The sequence below is a fragment of the Euprymna scolopes genome, chromosome 46 (genome assembly GCF_053919585.1).
Source record: "Euprymna scolopes isolate OS-2025 chromosome 46, ASM5391958v1, whole genome shotgun sequence".
Taxonomy (NCBI): domain Eukaryota; kingdom Metazoa; phylum Mollusca; class Cephalopoda; order Sepiida; family Sepiolidae; genus Euprymna; species Euprymna scolopes.
Genome location: NC_136527.1, coordinates 176,208,193 through 176,232,272, shown reverse-complemented (window position 1 = coordinate 176,232,272; position 24,080 = coordinate 176,208,193). Strand labels below are relative to the sequence as shown.

Genomic DNA, 24,080 nt, shown 5'->3' with positions numbered 1-24,080 from the left:
CACGTTTCCATTGCTATTTCATGCAGCGTTTAATTTCAGTATGACGCATAACAAAGCTATAAAGACCCGACTACAAGACACACATCCTTCAAATGAAAACAGGTTTAATCAGAAATAAATTTAGCATCTTTTTTTTACAATTGCTCAGTAAATAACTTGATTATACATTTTATACCCGTCAAACTTATTGAACATCGCATCGTTTATAATCCTTCAAATGAGAACAGGTTTACCAAAAATACATTTATTCAGATATTTTTTACAATGTGGAAGCATATATGCGGCATTAACCTTCTGACAGTAAATGCGGTCTTGAAGAACTTGAACTGCAGCACATGTTGACTGCTTAAGGGTCCAGCACGAAAGAGAGAGAGAGAGAGAGAGAGAGAGAGCAAGAAAAGAAATAAACAGAAAGTCACGTTGTTCTGCTACTCCCCGGTTATCAGAGTTAAAGGGCGACAATCAAGTTTGCTTGGAAATTTCCATTCCACAATACTCTTTTCTTAGTAGTTGTTTGTTACAGTGCTCATGCCATTTGCGTAATCATCTCTTGTTCGTGCGGTAAACAAGAACTAGTTTTCAGAAAATAGCTTAGCCGAAGAAACTGGTTTATAAGAAGGAATGCAACATGAAAATTTGACCGTTCAGGTTCACGAGATAATATTTGGCTTCGGTCATGACGCAGAACGGAATAAAGAAGGCTTGAGTTAAATGACGAGAAAAAATGTATAAGAATATACGTATTCAGGAAGTATTTAAAAATATTTTCCTGTTTTGACTGTAATGGCAAAGTGCATCGTTCGCGAGAAAAATCGAAATGTTCAGGAAGTAGATTGGTAGGTATATCAGAATTTTTGTAGGAATTTTTGGCACCACTAACACGAAACTGCGAATAAAATATAAAAAGCTCGTAATTTATCTGTTAAAAGTGGGTTATTTATTTTCTTTATAGATTATACTTCCAAAATAAACTATTGAAGTTGTTTAAAGTAATAGAATTTTTTTTTAAAACAGTAATGAATTTTCCGAACTCAATATTTTTCAATTTTTAAACTTTAAAAGTCTATCAAAATTTTTCTATTGATTCTATTTTTACGATATTTTCAGGGTCAATGTGAAATTTTATGTTCTTTCCAATAAACCGAATATAATATTTAAGACAAACGTTTTTCTTTTAAATTCACGCTTCCCCCCATTTTCAAGTTTCTATTAAAAAGTAAATAATTAATTTACTCACCGAAAAGTAAATAATTAATTTACTCACAAATTGAAGAGAAAAGGTCAATAAATAATATGTTCAAATTTAAAACAAAAAACAAGTAGTGTTTTTTAGAAATTTACCTGTAAAGTTTGAAGTTTAAAACCTTTTTTTTACACCACGTTATTGGTCCTTGCTCCTTTAATTGAAAAAAAAGTAGGACTTGAATTACATTTTTTGAGGAGTTATAAGCTTGGAAAGATGAGGTGGAATTATTCACTATTTTCACGAAATTTCTGACACACCTAGTAGATTGGTATAGTCAAAGCTTTTTAACAGACATTCACTTCGTACAAAATGTGAAGAAGAGAATAAAACGTCTATATTTTTAAATGTGCGTGAATATAGATAAAACTTATTGATTATTATTATTATTATTATAACTATTTATGTTGCGAGGAAATTTTTTTGTGGACGGTTTGTTTATATTTTAGTCGAGTAGTAAAAATAAATATGGCGGACGATAGATAATGTACGCATGTGTGTTGGTAAAGGTTAAAACTGTAAGAAAAAAAGTATTTTGTTCCTTTTTTTTGAAATTGCGTTTTTTGTTTTGAATTATTAATATCTGAAAAACTGCTTGAAGTGAACTCTGAGTTACTTTCCTTGTTCTTATTTCAAGTATTATTAGGCAATGGGTCAGGGAAGCATATGTTGTACTACAATGGTGTGCATGACTCTAACTGAATTACGCTCTAAATATGTAGTACATATATATGATAACATGTTTCTTTGTTCATTCTCTTACGTCACCAATAAGGTAATCACATTATTGTAAACTGTATTTTTATTTCCAGCTGTAAAAACTATTTGGAATGGAAGGAAATAAAAATAAAAAGTTTATAATGTCATTAGTAGTGAGACAGTAGGTCATCGTTTAATAGCATAGTATCATACTCATTTTGGCTATGAAGTTTGTAACACATTTTATTAGTCATGTTTCTCTAACCTCCTTGTCCTTTTTTCTTTTTAAAGCTACACTCCAGACAATAATTTTTCACAGATGTTGTATGCAACGAGTTAAGTGAAGAGATTTTATATTATAGTACGACACAAGATTCGTCTGTATTTCTGTCACTGTTATAAAGGTAAGGGTGTGCTGATATTTATAAGACATGCTTATATAGCCTGCTTACCAATAAACAAACTGTAAAAAAAATTATATGAAACGATGTTAGCTTCTTCAATCGGAAATTTTGTAAGTATTCTATGTACTATGTATTAATTATTCTATGTACTATGTATTAGGTATTCTATGTATTATGTATTAAGTATTCTATGTATTATGTATTAAGTATTCTATGTATTATGTAATAAGTATTCTATGTATTATGTAATAAGTATTCTATGTATTATGTATTAAGTATTCTATGTATTATGTAAAAAGTATTCTATGTATTATATATTAAGTATTCTATGTATTATGTAATAAGTATTCTATGTATTATGTAATAAGTATTCTATGTATTATGTAATAAGTATTCTATGTATTATGTATTAAGTATTCTATGTATTATGTAATAAGTATTCTATGTATTATGTATTAAGTATTCTATGTATTATGTATTAAGTATTCTATGTATTATGTAATAAGTATTCTATGTATTATGTATTAATTATTCTATGTATTATGTAAAAAGTATTCTATGTACTATATATTAAGTATTCTATGTATTATGTAATAAGTATTCTATGTATTATGTAATAAGTATTCTATATATTATGTAATAAGTATTCTATGTATTATGTATTAAGTATTCTATGTATTATGTATTAAGTATTCTATGTATTATATATTAAGTATTATATGTATTATGTATTAAGTATTCTATGTATTATTTATTAAGTATTCTATGTATTATGTATTAAGTATTCTATGTATTATGTAATAAGTATTCTATGTATTATGTATTAAGTATTCTATTATTATGTATTAAGTATTCTATGTATTATGTAATAAGTATTCTATGTATTATGTATTAAGTATTCTATGTATTATATATTAAGTATTCTATGTATTATGTATTAAGTATTCTATGTATTATGTAATAAGTGTTCTATGTATTATGTACTAAGTATTCTATGTATTATTTATTAAGTATTCTATGTATTATGTATTAAGTATTCTATGTATTATGTATTAAGTATTCTATGTATTATGTAATAAGTATTCTATGTATTATGTATTAAGTATTCTATGTATTATGTAAAAAGTATTCTATGTATTATATATTAAGTATTCTATGTATTATATATTAAGTATTCTATGTAGTATGTATTAAGTATTCTATGTACTATATATTAAGTATTCTATGTATTATGTATTAAGTATTCTATGTATTATATATTAAGTATTCTATGTATTATGTAAAAAGTATTCTATGTATTATGTAATAAGTATTCTATGTATTATGTATTAAGTATTCTATGTACTATATATCAAGTATTCTATGTATTATGTAATAAGTATTCTATGTATTATGTATTAAGTATTCTATGTATTATGTATTAAGTATTCTATGTATTATGTATTAAGTATTCTATGTATTATGTAATAAGTATTCTATGTATTATGTATTAAGTATTCTATGTATTATGTATTAAGTATTCTATGTATTATGTATTAATTATTCTATGTATTATATATTAAGTATTCTATGTACTATGTATTAAGTATTCTATGTACTATGTATTAAGTATTCTATGTATTATGTATTAAGTATTCTATGTATTATATATTAAGTATTATATGTATTATGTATTAAGTATTCTATGTATTATTTATTAAGTATTCTATGTATTATGTATTAAGTATTCTATGTATTATGTAATAAGTATTCTATGTATTATGTATTAAGTATTCTATGTATTATATATTAAGTATTCTATGTATTATGTATTAAGTATTCTATGTATTATGTATTAAGTATTCTATGTATTATGTAATAAGTATTCTATTTATTATGTATTAAGTATTCTATGTATTATGCATTAAGTTTTCTATGTATTATGTATTAAATATTCTATGTATTATGTATTAAGTATTCTATGTATTATGTAATAAGAATTCTATGTATTATGTATTAAGTATTCTATGTATTATGTATTAAGCATTCTATGTATTATGTATTAAGTATTCTATGTATTATGTAATAAGTATTCTATGTATTATGTATTAAGTATTCTATGTATTATGTATTAAGTATTCTATGTATTATGTATTAAGTATTCTATGTATTATATATTAAGTATTCTATGTACTATGTATTAAGTATTCTATGTATTATGTATTAAGTATTCTATGGTATTATGTATTAAGTATTCTATGTATTATGTATTAAGTATTCTATGTATTATGTATTAAGTATTCTATGTATTATGTAATAAGTATTCTATGTATTATGTAATAAGTATTCTATGTATTATGTATTAAGCATTCTATGTATTATGTATTAAGTATTCTATGTATTATGTAATAAGTATTCTATGTATTATGTATTAAGTATTCTATGTATTATGTATTAAGTATTCTATGTATTATGTATTAAGTATTCTATGTATTATATATTAAGTATTCTATGGACTATGTATTAAGTATTCTATGTATTATGTATTAAGTATTCTATGTATTATGTATTAAGTATTCTATGTATTATGTATTAAGTATTCTATGTATTATATATTAAGTATTCTATGTATTATGTATTAAGTATTCTATGTATTATGTAATAAGTATTCTATGTATTATGTAATAAGTATTCTATGTATTATGTATTAAGTATTCTATGTATTATGTATTAAGTATTCTATGTATTATGTATTAAGTATTCTATGTATTATATATTAAGTATTCTATGTACTATGTATTAAGCATTCTATGTATTATATATTAAGTATTCTATTATGTATTAAGTATTCTATGTATTATGTATTAAGTATTCTATGTATTATGTATTAAGTATTCTATGTATTATGTAATAAGTATTCTATGTATTATGTAATAAGTATTCTATGTATTATGTATTAAGTATTCTATGTATTATGTATTAAGTATTCTATGTATTATGTAATAAGTATTCTATGTATTATGTATTAAGTATTCTATGTATTATGTATTAAGTATTCTATATATTATGTATTAAGTATTCTATGTATTATGTATTAAGTATTTTATGTATTATGTATTAAATATTCTATGTATTATGTATTAAGTATTCTATGTATTATGTAATAAGTATTATATGTATTATGTATTAAGTATTCTATGTATTATGTATTAAGTATTCTATGTACTATGTAATAAGTATTCTATGTATTATGTATTAATTATTCTATGTATTACGTATTAAGTATTTTATGTATTATGTAATAAGTATTCTATGTATTTTGTATTAAGTATTCTATGTATTATGTATTAAGTATTCTATGTATTATGTATGAAGTATTCTATGTATTATGTATTAAGTATTATATGTACTATGTATTAAGTATTCTATGTACTAAGTATTTTATGTACTATGTAATAAGTATTCTATGTACTATATATTAAGTATTTTATGTACTATATATTAAGTATTCTATGTATTATGTATTAAGTATTCTATGTACTATGTATTAAGTATTCTATGTACTAAGTATTTTATGTACTATGTAATAAGTATTCTATGTACTATATATTAAGAATTCTATGTACTATATATTAAGTATTCTATGTACTATATATTAAGTATTCTATGTATTATGTAATAAGTATTCTATGTACTATATATTAAGAATTCTATGTACTATATATTAAGTATTCTATGTACTATTTATTAAGTATTCTACGTACTATATATTAAGTATTCTATGTATTATGTATTAAGTATTCTATGTATTATGTATTAAGTATTCTATGTACTATGTATTAAGTATTCTATGTACTATGTATTAAGTATTCTACGTACTATATATTAAGTATTCTATGTACTATATATTAAGTATTCTATGTATTATGTAATAAGTATTCTATGTATTATGTAATAAGTATTCTATGTATTATGTAATAAGTATTCTATGTATTATGTAATAAGTATTCTATGTATTATATATTAAGTATTCTATGTATTATATATTAAGTATTCTATGCAGAGATTTTGTCATACTATAAATAAATCTAACGATTTCATCAACATTCTTGGCATTTCAGTTGGTTTCCTTATATTGAGATATATTCAATATATATTTGGTGTCTTGTTTTTTATTTTATTTATTTTTGATAATTTTTGTTGTGCTGGGATGTGACAACTTTTACCTTGTGTATTTAACAAATCATTTAAGCGCAATTGTTTTAATATATTACTTCACCAGATATTTTTTATTTTTTTATTTTGTTAAATTCATTTTTTTTTAATTTCATTCTGATTTGCATTTATATCCAAGGTTGTTTTAGAAAATTGCATTTATATCCAAGGTTGTTTTAGAAAATTGCATTTATATCCAAGGTTGTTTTAGAAAATTGCATTTATATCCAAGGTTGTTTTAGAAAATTGCATTTATATCCAAGGTTGTTTTAGAAAATTGCATTTATATCCAAGGTTGTTTTAGAAAATTGCATTTATATCCAAGGTTGTTTTAGAAAATTGCATTTATATCCAAGGTTGTTTTAGAAAATTGCATTTATATCCAAGGTTGTTTTAGAAAATTGCATTTATATCCAAGGTTGTTTTAGAAAATTGCATTTATATCCAAGGTTGTTTTAGAAAATTGCATTTATATCCAAGGTTGTTTAAGAAGTAGACGTTGTTTCCTTTATTTGTTAAAAGCTGCATTTCTTCACAGATTTCCAATGGAGGTTTTTAGACGGTGTTTTGTTGCAGTCAGTGTAAACACCATCTGCCAGTGGGATTGGACATACATTAATATATCGTAATAAATAGTGATTTTTACAACTAGAAATAAATATAGGTTTAAGGCTCCTAAAATTCATACTAGAATTGTCCCATAGTGGTAGATGGTTTCCCTTTTCTTTCCAGATATGGTCAGCTATACCTGACTTTTCAGTCGCTCCACATACTAGAATTGTCAGCAAGGACCCGTGGCACAGTGCTTAAAGTACTGGGAAAACACCAATTGTAAAAGTGATATTTTCCTGAAGGTTGAAGGTTCAATCCTCAGTGTGGGCGATGGAAAAATACATTTGCGAATTACTTAGGACCTCTATCCAGTCATGGCTGATGGAACGAGCAATCCTCATCTGAAAAAATTCAGAAACGTCATACGTCCTTAGTGTTCTCCCATTCAGTTCTGTTAAGGCCAGAATCATTCTGCTTACTTTAAGTTGATATTAATATATTTTAAATTGATATTAACTTACTTTAAATTGATATGCTCTTTTCTCCCTAGTCTACTACATTGGATATTCATGCTTTAAGAGATATTTTATTGGAGATATTTACACACTCCATTGTGTTTTTACAACTAGATGGCAGGTGGCTCACATTTTCAAATTCTTTATGGCATTCTTGTTGTTATTGCTGAGTGAATTCTCGTGTGTGCGACTGAAATTGATTTTTAGAGCAAGCATAATTCATACTGTTCATGAGAATATATCTTTTCGTTTTTTTTTTTTAAATTTTCTTCCTTTGAAGATTGTACTGCTGGGTATGGGGCAGCCAAACAAGCTGCAACCATTGCCCTGCTTTTTATTGAAAGCAACAGAGAGTTCTTTCTAGTATCCTCGTTGTTCCCTTAAGTGCTTCCTTAGTGTCCATTCTTATATGGACCAGTAAGGATGATAATATAGAACAATATTCACAAACTTCACAATAATGTGGCTTTTCTCCCGATGTGAGTTTTCATGTTTCACCAACTTTGATTTTTGAGAAAAGGAATATCCACACAAGAATGTCGCTTTTCTTCAGAGTGAGTTTCTGTATGTCTAACTAAAGGTGATTTATTTGAAAAAGAATGCCCGAACACTTCACAAGCATGCAGCTTCTCTCCAGTGTGAGTTCTTATATGATTCACAAAAGATGATTTTTCAGAATAAGAATATCCACACACTTCACAAGAATATGGCCTTCCCCCTTTTTTGGTATTTTAGTTCAGTAAGATTTAAGAGATCAAGGGGGTTCCTCCTGGAGCTAACACTTGGTTCTGTTATGATTTAAATTTATATCCGAGGGCTCTTTTAAGAATAGATACTGTTCCCTTTATGGCTGCTATTTGTATTTTGTTACAGCTTGGTCTTCCAGGGATCGCTTCTAAGTATTTATGAAGATTCTTTTTTATTAAGCCAGAATGTTTATTTCTTTCAGAGACCATATCGTTTTTAGATCATTTTTAGGTCCGGATAAGTCCTTTATACTTTGTTATCTTTTCCCTCTCAGCTCTGTTAAGCCATGTATCATTGGGTACACTGACCTCTATTATGGTCGCTTTTTTGTCTGCTCTGTCTCAAATCACTATATCTGGTTTAACAGCTGCGTTTTCTAGATATGTAGCAGTAGGGAGTATGTAGTCATAGTGAATGGTGCAGTTGTCATTCCCAACTGTTCGTTTGGGTATATGTTCCCAGGATTTTTTACAACACTGATTGTTCAGTGTGCGTCCTCATATGTACCAGTAACGATGATTTTTGCGAACAAGAATATCCACACACTTTACAAGAATGTGGCTTTTCCCCAATGTGAATCTTCATATGTGTCAGTAAGGTTGATCTTTGAGAAAACGAATATCCACACATTTTACAAGAATATGGCTTTTCCCCAGTGTGAGTTCTCATATGGTTGACTAAAGATGACTTATATGAAAAAGAATGCCCACACACTTCACAAACATGTGGCTTCTCCCCAGTGTGAGTTCTCATATGCATAACTATGGCTGATTTTTGAGATGAAGAATATCCACACACTTCACAAGAATGTGGCTTTTCTCCAGTGTGCTTTCTAATATGTAGAACTAACGATGTTTTTAAAGAAAATGAATATCCACAAATTTTACAAGTGTGCGGCTGTTCCCCAGTGTGAATTTTTACATGTCTCACTAACAAAGATTTATCAGAACATAAATATCCACACACTTCACAAGAATGTGGCTTTTCCCCAGTGTGAGTTCTTATATGAGTCAGTAAGTATGATTTTTCAGAACAAGAATATGCACAAACTTCACAAGAATGTGGCTTTTCTCCAGTGTGAGTTCTCATATGTTTTACTAAGTTTGATTTTTCACAACAGGAATATCCACACACTTCACAAGAATGTGGCCTTTCCCCAGTATGAATTCTCATATGTTTGGTTAAATTTGATTTTTCGGAACAAGAATATCCACACACTACACAAGAATGTGGCTTTTCCCCAGAGTGAGTTCGCATATGTCTTACTAAAGATGATTTTTCAGAACAAGAATATTCACACACTTCACAAGAATATGGCTTATCCCCAGTGTGAGTTCTCATATGTGTTACTAACTTTGATTTTTGAGAACAAGAATAACCACACACTTCACAAGAATGTGTTTTTTCCCGAGTGTTATTTCTCATGGTTCTAATTAACGTTGATTTTTTTGGCTTTTCCTCCGTGTGTGTCGTTTATTTATTAAAACAAGAATATCCTGTGGCTTTTTCTTAAGTGGGAACCATTTCAATAGTGTGACTTCCCATATCAATAACAGATTTTACAGACCAATTGAACATTAATGTATATTACCTTTTAGGATGTGTTATGATTTCATAAAATCCATTAAATAATTTGAATACATTTTCCCACATATGTCGCTGTAGTCTTCCAAATAAAATAACTGTTAATAGTATAATTTTTTTAAATTATACTGTATTAAAATTGTATAATAGCATTCAATCAGGAACATCTGTAAAAAATAAAATTCAATACTTTTATATTTGCATTCACATGTTTATTGTTGTCAATATTACTGGATTAAACTTACAACCTTTACATTAATTTATTATAAAAAGTCATATGAGACAATTTAGAAAAAATAACCAAATTTTTCTAACATGACACAGAGCCAGTCGATGGAGGTTTTGCTTAAAATATAGTTTTCTCAATGTTTTTATGATTTAGATCTTAGTGAGAGATAAAACATTTGTACTTGTATATACAATACTACAAGATAATATACAATGAAATACAATATAAGACCAAAAAGCTTTTTAATGTTTCATCTGAAATATATACAATGTTGATATAAAATAATCTGTAACTGCAATTGTTTTACTTATGTTTCATTTTTCTTTAAATATCAGTACGAATATATTTTAGTTTACGAATCAAAAATACACTTGCAAATAAGTTGAGAATAATACAAAACCTCGTAAAAAGGGGGGGATTTTTTCAACATTGCTTAAAATTACTTTAAACTGAGATAATCATAGACGTCCACATTAGCATATGCATTGAGTTTTGTTGTCATATATGGATGGCTCAAACTAAAAATACCATAACTATCTTCATCGTAGACAAAGTTGAAAAGAAGTCTCACATCTAACAGTTCCTGTTGTCATATATGATTGGCTCAAAGACAAAATATTTTAAATACTATAAACAGATCATAAAATTTAAATCAACCATATTAATTTTTTTATTACATTTTCACCCCAAACTAAATGGCAAATAAAAAGTAGATTTTTATTTTTTTAGCAGCAAAACTATGTTGACTTCGATAGTAAAATTACTAATTATTTTTTTATATTAAGTTTCTGTTAATTGGTGATGGTCAATAAATGCGTGCTCATTTTTATGCAAAATTTATTTTAAAAAAAAAGTGTTCCCTATTTTATAGCCTGAAATATTGAATAAAACATGACAATTCACACGGAAAACTGGTTTTAAAAATATTTTAAAACAAATATCGGAAAAGCAGTCGTCTAACAATTCGACCAACTTCGAATTAAATTATTTTGTTTATGGTGAACATTATTATTTTCTTAAAAATCATGTAAGTTTTACTTAAATAAACAGATTTTTGACAAAAATCTTATTGTCACATTGAATAGCATATTTTAAGGAATATTTTTTTTAATCAAAGATTCATGTATTTTTTATTCATGTTTGTTATAAAACATAGCAAAATCAGTAAAATGACATAGCGTCGTTTTACCCCTAAAACATCCCCCCGAAGATCTACGTTTTTTGCCTAATATGTTTAAACAACCGCTATAAATAATATGAAATAAGAAATTTTGAAAAAAAACATAAAATTTAACATTTTAGCATAGATCACATTTCTATATACGTTTAACGTAAAATGATCACTCAATTTTTGGCCACCTAGCGTTCAATGGAACATGTCATCCCTATAATTTTTTCAAGTTTGGTGACAGAGAAGTGTGCAGGAGGGGACAAACATGACAAATTCAATTTTATTTGCAGGGAGGGGATTAAATTTAAAACATGAAATAGCACAATAATTTCATAAACAAAACGGGTGCCACAACATGACAAATTAATTCAGGGGAGGGCGTTGGGTGGAGAACTACATTCGATCCATAAAAATAACGATAAATTTAATTAAAATTTTTTGGGTGTTGGTGGGGGAGAATTAAATTTGAAACAAAATAACACAATGAATTGAATGAATTTTTGGTAAATATGACCTGGTAGACCAACAAAACCTACCGTTAAAAACTTGCTTTCAAAGGTGCGCGGTGTGCTGAAAACGAATATCGCATTTAAAATTAAGGCTGGCAACTAGTTTTTTTAATATTTCAAACATACTTTTCCGCATGATTTATGTTGCAATGTAAAGTTGTGGCTATATTTTTTATGTAGCGCACAAAAACGAGGGGGACGGACCACATAATGTAATTACAAGATAATGTGGAGCCAATCTTTATTATTATTATTATTATTATTATTATTATTATTATTATTGTTATTATTATTATAAATAACTTTTAAAAAAAGAGAAATAAATAAATAAAATATAACATTCATTTATTATTTTTGTAAATGTTTGCAATATCCTAAAAACTAGTTACCGGCCTCAATTTTAAATACGATATTCGCTTTCAGTACACCCGAAAACCCTTGAAAACAAGTTTTTAAAGGTAGATTGTGTGTTGATCTACTGGGTCACATTTAGCAAAAATTAATTCTAAAAAATATCAATATGAAATTTTTCGTTAATTTACGTGTTTAATGTAATCTCACCCCCACCACCAAAAAAAAAAAAAAAAATGAATAATTAAAGTTGTCATAATTCGAGGTTCGTTTTATTTATAAAATTGTTAGGTGAAAGTACAGAATGGTCTCATAAAAATTTACAATAATAATATTTGTGTTTCAAATGACAAATTTGTTTCAAATGTAATTCCTGCATCCACCCACCTCCGCCCAAAACATTAATTTTTCATGCTTTGCTCCCCCTGCCCCCCATCACAAAACTTGAAAAAATGCTAGGGGTGACATGTCTCGTTGAACGCTATGTGGCCAAAAAGTGGGTGCTCATTGACGTTAGATTGATATAAAATGCTAATTTTTTTTTTTTCAAAATTTCTTCTTTAATATTATTTATAAAGACCTTGTAAACGTATTAGGAAAAAAATAAAAGGTAGATCTTCCTTTTTTTTTTTGAGGAGTTAAAGCACGCTGGGTCACGTTACTGTGGAGTAAATATTTTAATAGGATAACAATAAAAACAAACTTTTTTGTTATTAGACTTTTTTAAAGAATCAATATTTCTGAGGTGCAAAATACAAACTGCTTTTCTGTTTCAGATCATTCAAACGAATTTTTTAAAAGCGTAAAAAATAACTTATTTTTCATATTGGATTGCAATTAAAAAAAACTTGTTTTAATGTTTAAGATTGCATTAAAGTTGCTAAATGACATTTTAAAAAATGTTTAAAAATAAAAACAGAAACTTACCATTTACTCAGAAAATTCAATACGTGAAAAGTGTCGTTTTTTTTCTTTTCTTTTTTTGTTCAAAACAGAAAATTTGTTTTGTTTGTTATGATTTCTTTAGTAAATTGATACAACTTTTATCTTGTCATTAAGAAATAAAATAAACTTATTTAAATATTCAGGATAATTTTAGAGTTGTTGAATGATATTTTTTCAATGTGTTTAAAAATAATAAAAAATACAGAAACTTACTTTCATTCAGGGAATTCAATACGAGAAGTGTCGTTTTTTTTTGTATTTAAAACGGACAGTTTGTTTTGTTGTTATGATTTCTGTAATAAATTGATACAATTTTCGTTGTGTGTGTTCAATTCATGAAGAAATAAAATATATGAAAATACCTAACAATCTAAATTAAAAGATGAAAAACACGATTTAAACGTGAAAGTATTTGAAAGGAAAAAAAAAACAACTGCAAAAGAACAAAGGACTTAAGGTCATCGTAAAACGGTGAAATCATTATTTTGTTCCTTGTGTAAAAATGTCCGTTCATTTGTAAAGTGTGCCGAATTGTTTTCCTTTCAAGTTTAGATTATATTTGTCAAGTCTAAAGCCTTTTAAGTAATTCTAATGTAAATTTTTATTTCGTGCTCAGTTGATTAAAAAAGAAAATATATCAGGTTTATTTTTTCAGATTGAACATTTCATTATTATTTGGATTTGTTGAACTACTGTTAACATCCAAGATGGGAACAGTAGTCCGAATATTCCAAATAATACTCATATTAAAAAATTGTAAAACTAAATATTCTGCTCAAACAACATAAATAAGGGGAAGGAATTGCATAAAATGCGAAGTCAAATGACAAAAATACGAGACTTGCAACTTATTTTTATCAAACTTGATTCAATTAAACATACGATGACCTTCACTCATTAATCCGGACTTAAACCTGCTTATTAGTCTGCCTGTTTAACATAAAATCAGCATTAAACGAACGACGATGAAAGTGTAGTACCTGTTTCTAATTTGTTTACTCATTTCAGCCATTGTTTTGCGTTATCATAGTTTAAGAGAGCCTTTTTTGTCATGGGTTGTGCCCTCCTCCCATGCATTACGTGTCTTTGATAGAAAAGTAGTTTAATGTTGTAAAATTATGCACCGGCTCCCGGGTGTGAATATGGTAGAGAATAGAAAAGAACATAAATCAATGCTTTACAATCAACTGCTCGCCGTGTAACTTGTTCGAACGCTCTTTTATTTAAGTTATATATTGTTTCAGGGGAAGGTAACTCTTATGGGAATTATGTCCCTTTAATTGCAAACATTGGTCGCCGGATATACGAGAAGAGAGACCCTTCCTGGACTGAACACGATAAACACTACACATTGTCTCTCCGTAAATACGTTAATAAACTTTCCTTCGTTGATATAAAACTAAAGTACATATTTATCCCTTTATTTCATTCACGGAATACAGTTTCTTGATTATCCCTATATTATCGCAACCACAAGATATATTAGATTTTTTCTAAAGGTTAAATTGAATAAAGTTTGTTGTTAGAAAAATCTTTACACATTAATCCAGTGAATTAAATAATTACACATAAAAATTATTTTGATTTATTTTTGGAAAGATCATTAGCAAAGTAAAAGAAATGCTTCAAGCAGTTGTTATTTTTTCCTTATTACATTAAAAAAAAATAAGTGATATTAAATGGGCGCTTTTTTTATATATACAAGGTCATTGTGCAGAGGGAGACAACTCTATTTTACTAAGAAATTCGTTCGTTTTTTTTCATCTCATAATTTAGGACGCTACTACTAAGGATATTTTGTATTAAATCAAAACATAAAAAAGGCTGCAACTAATTTTACGTTACCCACCGAATATATGTCAGCTTATGTCACGGTAACATATATTGAGTGAGTTTTCAACAGTATTTTGCATAGTGTTTTTGTTTTTAACTTCTTTTCTCAAACCTACAATGCCAACGAGAGAGTCAGGCGCCATCTTTAACTTTCCAATACATCGGTAAACACTGTATGTTTTTCGAGCTGAATAAACATGTTACATTAAATAAAAACACCAAAAACAGATCTGTCATATGAGTTATGTCTTCTTCGGTCAACTCTTTAATATAAAACAATACAAGAGTGTCGTCTCTTGTTGTTAGTAAAAATAAATACATGGACTTGCTCCATGGCTTATCACGCTTAAATGTATCTTGTCTTCTGGTGTCTTTTTTAATAAGGTTCATTCCGTATCATATAATGAAACAAACATACTCGGATATGGTAGCAGCTACGGGGATTTTCTTAAAAAAAAAGAAAGAAAAGAAATCCATCCACAAATAGAATGAACGCAAAAGAAAACATCAGTCTTCGTGTTGCGCGTAAACGCACGTAGTGACGACGACAAGCGCCATCTTAAAAAAAAAAATCGATGCACGAAGTAAGTTCGTCAATTTCATTCAGTCATGTCATTGTTTTGTTTTCTTTGTTTTTTTTATTTTAAAAAAGGGGGGTATTAGTATAATACTAATATAAAAAAAAAACAATAATTGAATTAAAGTAAAATGAGTTCTAATGCAAGCGAACCCGTTATGCACTGGGAGTCTAAGAATCTATTTGAATCGTTCAGATTCTTCAAGCAACGGTGTGCATTATATTTCTCAGTAAAAAACATTCCCGTCGAGAAGCAGATCGACCACATTGTACTGCTTTCTGGTGAGGAAGGGTTACGGCAATATAACGCCTGGACATTTGACGATGATGCTGACCGGACGAACCCGAAGGTAATTTGGCGTAAATTTGAGAAGCGTCTAGAGCCCCAAACCAATTTTCGTATTGCACGTTTCTATCTGCGTGAATATAAACAGAAGAATGCGGAAAGCATCGACGACTTCATGGCTAGATGTAAACTACAGGCAAAAAAATGCAGGTTTAGGGATAACCAAGAGACTGAAGAACGTCTCATTGAACAAATGATTACCGGCACCAGACACCCGGAGTTACAAAAACTTCTACTTTTGAAAGGCATGGAGCTTACACTCCAAGAGGCCTTAAATAGTGGTAGAACGCACGAAGCGTCCCTTAACCACATGCAGCAAATGGATGAAATTCGAGGTGATTGTCAGGAAATTAGTGCATTAAAAACAAGCTAATGTCGACGTTGTGGAAATAAACATGAAAAAGAAAAATGTCCAGCCTGGGGCACCACATGATCAGCGTGTGGCAAAAAGAACCACTGGGCGAAAGTCTGCACTAACAAAAAGGAGGGCACAAGAAAATACAGCCAAACAAAAACGACGAACAGCCAAAAGCAGCCGCAAGAAAACAGATACAGAAAGCGGAACAGTAAAATCTGAGCCCAAGGAGATGTATAGAGAATTTGAGCAGTTAAACTTTAATGTGATTCATCAGCCAAAAGACGAGCGTACTGAAATAATAACGGAACTTAAAATAAAGCTTCCCAATAGACCAGGTACTCGTATACTCAAAGCAAAGGTGGACACAGGTGCAGAAGGGAATACGCTTCCTCTACGAACTTTTCGAAACATGTTTCCCAACAGAGTTTATGACCTAGGACAACCCATTCCAGGCTCCACAAAGAAAGAGCACACGATTCTGACAGCATACAACGGCTCAAACATAATACAGCATTGATCGATCTACATACAATGCGGACACAAAGACAAGTTGAAAACTTTAAAATTCTTTGTTGTCACAACAGAAGGGCCTACAATCATAGGATTACCTTCTCCCAGAGACTTGGAGCTGATAAGCCTCCACTGCACCATTCAACAAAAGAAAGATCCGATTAACTCCGTCATCGAATTAAAAAATGCATATGCAAGTCAGTTCGATCGCATAGGACATTTTAAAAGTGACTACCACATCGTCCTAAAACCTGATCATCCCACAAAACACTGAACACTCATCCTGGAACTCAGAAAGTATCTAGATCCGGTCGTATAATAAGACCACTCAACATTTTTTCTTATGATGAGAACAGCCCTTAGTTGGACTCTCACACTATTGTACTAGTGTCAACGTTCCTTCCTTATGTAATTTTTATTCTTTTTGTTTTATTTTTTTTTTTTGGAAAAGAGGGATGTCATATTATGAGTTATGCCCCCTTCGGTCAACTCTTTAATATAAAACAATACAAGAGTTGCGTCCCTTGTGGTTAGTAAAAATAAATACATGGACTTGCTCCATGGCTTACCACGCTTAAATGTTTCTTGTCTTCTGGTGTCTTTTTAATAAGGCTAATCCTGTATCATATAATGAAACAAACATAATCGGACACCTACTACCACACACACACACACACACACACACACACACACACACACACACACACACACATACACACACACACACACACACACGCGCGCACGCACACGCACGCGCGCGTGTGTATATGTGTGTATGTGTGTGTGTGTGTGTGTATAGTATGTGTTCGATTATGTGTGTGTGTACATAAAACTGTGTGTGGCGTACTGAGAAAAATATTTTTTCTCAAAAATAAAAGTGAATAAAATTTATTTGTACAAAAATCTGTATACATGATTCTAGTGTATAAAATAATTACACATAAATAGTTGGTTATTTTTAATGTGTTTCTGAAAGATCGCTAGCAAATTAGCAGAATAAATAATTGGTGTTTTTTTTTTTTTCGTAATTACATTAAAATTGATAAACTAAACCTGTTTTCCTTCTGTCGGTACAAATACAACTTTTAAAAGTATATTTCATATCATTTACATTAATTATAAGCGTTGTTTGCCTAAAATAACTGTTATAGTAAAGTCAGGAACTATGCTATATTACCGATTACCTCGACGACGACGACGCAAATTTTTCTATGAGATTAATATATGAAAAATATATATAGCGTCTATTGGCATTTTTTTTAAATTACTGCTCATGTAAGAGAAAATAACTCTTTAGATCATAATTTTTATTTTATTTTTGTTTCATCCGTGCTTTGATATGATAATGGGTGCTTGTACACTTTAATCAAGACATCAAAAAATAAAAATATTGAAAAAAATATATTGTATGTACTCGTTATGGATTAAAGTTTTCATGAAAAAAAGAAATCACTTGATTTGGTCCAGCAGTTATTTTTTATTTTTATTTATTTTTTTGTTTTACGAAGGAAAATCAAATTTTAATGAGATCGATCAGGTAACGGCCATCTTTTTTTTTCGCTTAGGAGAAAGGAACGCCAGGAGAAGATAACTCCAATCATCACTTAGTTTGTCAAATTTTGACGAGATTATTTTGTTTTGAAACATGAGCAGAAAAAATGCTTAGATATATATTTTTCACTTATTTTACAGAATTTCTGTGTTTTTTTAAATCATTTTTTCATTTTGTCATTTGTATAAAGCCACCCCTCCTCGTGTCCCTAAATAGCCAAATGGCGGTGATAGATCGATTACAATAAAAGTTGATTTCCTCTATAAAAAAGTACTTGATCAAATTAAGTTACTTTTTTCAGAAACCTTCATTCCATAACGGGTACGTACAATATAATTTTAGTTTCGTTAAGAATTGAGTTATTTTGTGAAAATTATGGTAAGTTTAAATGATAGTAAATTATTTGTTATGATTGTTGTTATTAGTGAATGAAATGTGATATACTGATATTGTTGAGAATTATGTGGAGGTATTTTAGTTTTTTATTGGTGTTTGTCGGTGGTTAGTATAGAAGTGTGATATAAAAACAGTGGTGCGCGCATATAAAAATATACTTACCTGATGTAGGGGTAACGGTGATCATTAAGGTCGTTCCCCCAGAGCGAGGCCCATCCATTGCACTGCGGTTGGGTTGACCTTTGCGATCGTCCCAAATGTGGATGACTCGGACATGCTATTTCTAAGTGTGGGGTCTGCGTTCGCGCTCACCCCGATAATACAATCAACATCAGAAATCCTTCCCTACTTCTTCCAAGTACCTCTCACTCGTAGGTCTGTACTCCCTCCGCTTAATCACCCTTAATCTCTGTAATACCAAGAAATAGGCAATTTCTCTCGACCAGTTTATTATCCACTTCAATTCCAACGTTCTGATTGTATCTAATTTGCATGTAAATGTAATCAACGTTTAATCGTGAGGAATTCGTCTAGCTGTCGTCTACAGCTACTGAAAGTGTCTTCTTTCGATATACAGTGTGGGCATAAGCCCTGTTACAAAATTTCTGAACTATTTCTTATGATAACATTAAAATAAATTTAATATTTAATTGTCATTATATGATAATGTAATGTATGATTTCTAATTTTTTTTTAGAAACAAAAGATGTTAATTTTAAAACAATGTCTGTTGAATTGGAGAGAAGATTAACCATAGATCAACATGAGAATGACGTGCACAAGAAATATTCAAGCTGGGGAAACAAAACTCAAAATCAACAAAATGTTTATAAAAAGGACGATTACTAATTACCTGGAAACTTCGTTGATCAAAGATAGACAACGTCCCCACACCTTAAGAACACCTAAACTTATCAAAAAAATTAACGCTCTGGCATCAATTGTGATGGATGGCTCTCGTCTGGGTGAGCCCCCGTGTTTTGACAAGCTTCTGGGTTTGACCTTTACTCCTGATCTGAAATGGAACACGTACATCAAGTCTATTGCCAAGGTCGCTGGAAAGATGGCGGGATCCTTCTACCGCTCCAGAAGATATCTCACTACTGATGCAATTCTCTATCTATATAAAAGGCAAGCATGGAATACTGCTGCCATATCTGGGCAGGAGCTGCTAAAAACATCCTATCCTGCCTTGACAGAGTACAAAATAGACTTTGTGGCTTAGTGGGGGATGCCCTTTTCTCTACCCTGCAACCTCTCTCCCACAGAAGAGATGTTGCGAGCCTATCCTTGTTTTATCGTTATTTCCATGGCAGGTGCTCCTCTGAACTCCAATCTCTGGTCCTCCCTCGCAAATCTTTCACGAAAAACACCCGTCTAGCTGAATCCACTGTGAAAAATTTCCCCTACTCTATATCTGTGCCTAAATCAAAACGCGGATTCAATGAACAAAGCTTCTCTCTTAGAACTGCACGCCCGTGGAGCTCTATTCCGTCTGCCTGCTTCCCACCGGACTACAACTTGGATGTCTTCAAGTCCAATGTAAACAAATTCCTAATGAACCGCCCCCTTAAGTAAACACTTCATCAAATCTCCACACTAACGTAATGTACTTGCAATAACCCTTATCCCTGAGAGGCTTCCAGGCCTTGATAAGTGGTGATCACTGTGTAAAAAAAAAAATTAGGGAAAATCATACGAAATCCAAAAAAGATGCATGAGAAAAATGGCGAACAAAGCACAAACATCACCAAGGACGATGTGAAGGATATGTCGACGTGACCTATTAATGTCATCTTATAAGCTCCAAAAGCGACAGTTCTCTCTGCAGCCACAATTGCAAAGAAACTCATCAGAAATCGACTCTTGTTAAACCTTATTACCAGACAAGGCACGCTCAATAACATCATCTTCACAGATGAAAAGTTATTCTCACTTCAACATCCAATAAGCATCAAAATGAAAAAGTCCTTGTGAGAATACCTGATAATGCAGAAAAGATTTTCAAAATGAAGAAATGATCATCAGTGATGGTCTGAGCAGCCATTTCTGAAAGAGGGAAATCTCCATCAATTTTTTAAAAATGCCAAAAGACTATTTTTCTTGTTCTTAACAAAGAACGTTACATTGAGGACATTTTTAAATGTTCACTAACTCCATTCTGTATAATTCTGTATTTTTAATGGTTTTCTTTTATTACATTATCACCCCCAAACAAGGCACATTGTCACTTTGATGTAGGGGGCTACTATCAGGGACATAAGCGACTGGGGTACTAGGTGGGGAGTTGGACAGCAAGATGTCGGTTCACGTTACACTTGAACTTCTGCATGTCAGTACAGTTGGGGAAAGAGAACTCGGAAGGGAATTCAAAGGGGCAAGAAACTACTGGAGTAGAAGGCGTTCTTAAATTTAGGGATCACAACTGTGGAGGGGTGGGATTTTGCTGTTTGTCGGGTTTGTCGAGGGTAATTACGTTGAGGGGGTACAAGTGCTTGCAGTTCGTCAGAGTATTCAACGTTAAAGTACTTGTAAAACAGGCAGAGGGATGCTATATTTCGTCGATGGGAGAGAGGCTGAAGCTTAAATGACAGTTCAGGACCTTGTCTAGGAGCGAGAGACTAGTAACAGATGCACCAGCCCAAATATGACAACAATACTCCATACATGGGCGAATGGTTAAATTTTCAGATTTTTTAGTTAATGTATAATGTTTATTCCGTTCGAAAAACAAGTAATGTTGAACGCTGTTGGAGAACAAGAAAAGCGTACCGCAATGTCTTTGAAGACCCGATAATCGCTTCAAAATAAGAAATAAAACAAAATGTTGGTAGTAAACCACTCAATAAATGTTACTGTGACATTTGTCAGGCGGGTCATCTTAAGTTTAACTGAATCAGTTTCAAGTTTCATAATGTAAAGATTATAGTTTACTTTCTTGGTCCAAATCTATTTTTGTAATTTAACTAACTTCACGTTTTTTTTTTGTTTGTTTTTTTCATATAAGGACGGTTTGAATTATTCAATTATTCACACTCCTATTTTCATTTCGGATGTTAACAGTAGTTTGACTATTTCAAAAAAGAATGAAATGTTCAGTTTTTTTTTTATAAATGTGATTTTTATGTTTTAATTTTTAATGAATTAGGCATACAAAATAGAAATTTACAAAAGATATCGAAAACAAGCTTTAAACATTGACAAATATAATCTTAACTTGATAGGAAAACAATTCGATACGTTTTAATAATAAAGACATTTTTACACGAGGAACGAAATAATGATGTCACCGTGTCATTACGATGACCTTAACTTCTTTGTTCTTTACCACTTGATTTTCTATTTGAATAATTTCACGTTTAATTCGTGTTCTTCATCTTTTAATGTTGATTCTTTTATATTTTCATATATTTTATTTCTTAATGATTTTCACACACAAAACAAAAGTTGTATCAATTTACTAAAGAAATCTTAAAAAAAAAAAAAAACAATTTTTGTGTTTTGAACACAAAAGAACAAAGGCTTGAACCCGATTTTTTTTTCGTATTAGAACTGAAATGAAAGGTAAGTTTTTAAATGTTTTTCGACATTAAAAAAATGAAAATATCCAAAAATTTTAATTGTACGTATCTGTTATGGAATGAAGTTCTCCGAATAAAAAATTCACTTAATTTCATCAAGTAGTTTTTGCTTTACAGCGAAAAAAAAATGTTATGATACCCAACAAAACGGTTCGAATTTAAGGAAGAAAAGCTAGTATTAAAGATGGGGACGATGTAAAAAAAAAAAAAAAAAAAAAAAAAAAAAACTACTTGATCAAATTAAATGATTTTTTTCGAAGATCGTACAATATAACCTTTTTTCGATATTTTCATTTTTTAATGTCTTCATTAAACTGTACAAGTACCGTTTTTTGTTTACACCTTTAATCCGAATTTTTTTTTAATAATCTTAAATATTAAATTATGCTTATTCATTTCATTTGTTTTTTTGCAATAAAAATATTTTAATCCGATTTTTTTTTAATAACCTTAAATATTAAATTATGCTTATTCATTTCATTTTTTTTTTTTTGCAATAAAAATATTTAAAAAACAAATTTATTTTGCAATAAAATATTGATTCTATATAATTTATAACAAACGTGAATATAAAATGTGAATTTACAATTTATTTTGTTTATTTTTAATTCATGGGATAAAAGATAAGTTTTTGTTTTCTTTTTTTTCTTACACAAAAAATCTAAAAAAAAATCTAAAAAAAAAAGGAAAACACTTGTGTGATTTCTGAGAACCGTAAACACAATAATTCAATTCGAAGAAAACTGATCACAAAAACCCTAATTTTCCAGAATTTAATTGGCAGTCCCTAATTATTATCAATTTATGAGCACACAAAAAAAACAAAAAATAATTTCTTGTATTTAATTGTTAAATGATTATCAACTTATGATCACAAAAAAAATATATATAATAATTTCCAGTATTTAATTGTTAAATGATTATCAACTTATGATCACACAAAAACAAAACAAAATAAAAATAATTTCCAGTCTTTAATTGTTAAATGATTATCAACTTATGTTTCTCTTCTATTTTAAAAAATCGTATTTTTAAGTTAATTTCGAATTTTACGAGATTATATTTTATTAAATTATTAGGTGGAAGTACAGAATAGTTACAAAACATTCTCCTCTCTCCATGTTAAGAATGGCTTTCTGAATAATAAGGTTATTTCAGCAGGGTAACATAAGTGCACAAGTACCTAATTGTTTTAACATAAAAATTGTTTTCTGTCTACACTTACCGATTATTTCGCTAGAGAATTTCGTTTGATTTTGTATGTTTTATCCCATATTTAAATTTTAGAATGGGGATCACTTCCTTTTATAAAGTTTACATAAAATGATCAAATATTTATTGACCATCACAAATTAATATTATCTTAATGTAGAAAAATATATTTGTAAATCTTTACAATGTAACCAAGCGTTGTTTACTCTCTAAAAAGTAAATAAATAAAATAAAATAAAAATGTAAGTATTTTGGCTATTACGTTTCAACAATTAAAAAAAATATCGTTCAAAGACACGACAAATAATAATAAATATTTAAGATTTTAGGACGTGGAATCACTTTCCTATATAAATTTAACATAAAATAAGCACCGAGTTAATGACCAGTTAGCAGGCAATAATACTCTGTTCCGTCCCCCTGCTTCCCACCTGACTACAACCTGGATGTCTTCAAGTCCAACCAAATTCCTAATGAACCGCCCTCTTAAGTAAACACTTCATTAAATCTCCACACCAACGTACTGTACTTGCAATAACCCTTATCCCTGAGTGGCTTCCGGGACTTAATTA

General features: G+C 29.5%; 1 non-coding gene across 1 annotated transcript; it reads left to right on the top strand.

The window, feature by feature from the left end:
- Window positions 1-18,869: 18,869 nt before the first annotated feature.
- LOC145271505 (U1 spliceosomal RNA) lies at window positions 18,870-19,032 on the top strand. The gene has a single exon (XR_013865916.1). It is a non-coding gene; the product is annotated as a U1 spliceosomal RNA (small nuclear RNA).
- The last annotated feature ends 5,048 nt before the right edge of the window (window positions 19,033-24,080 follow it).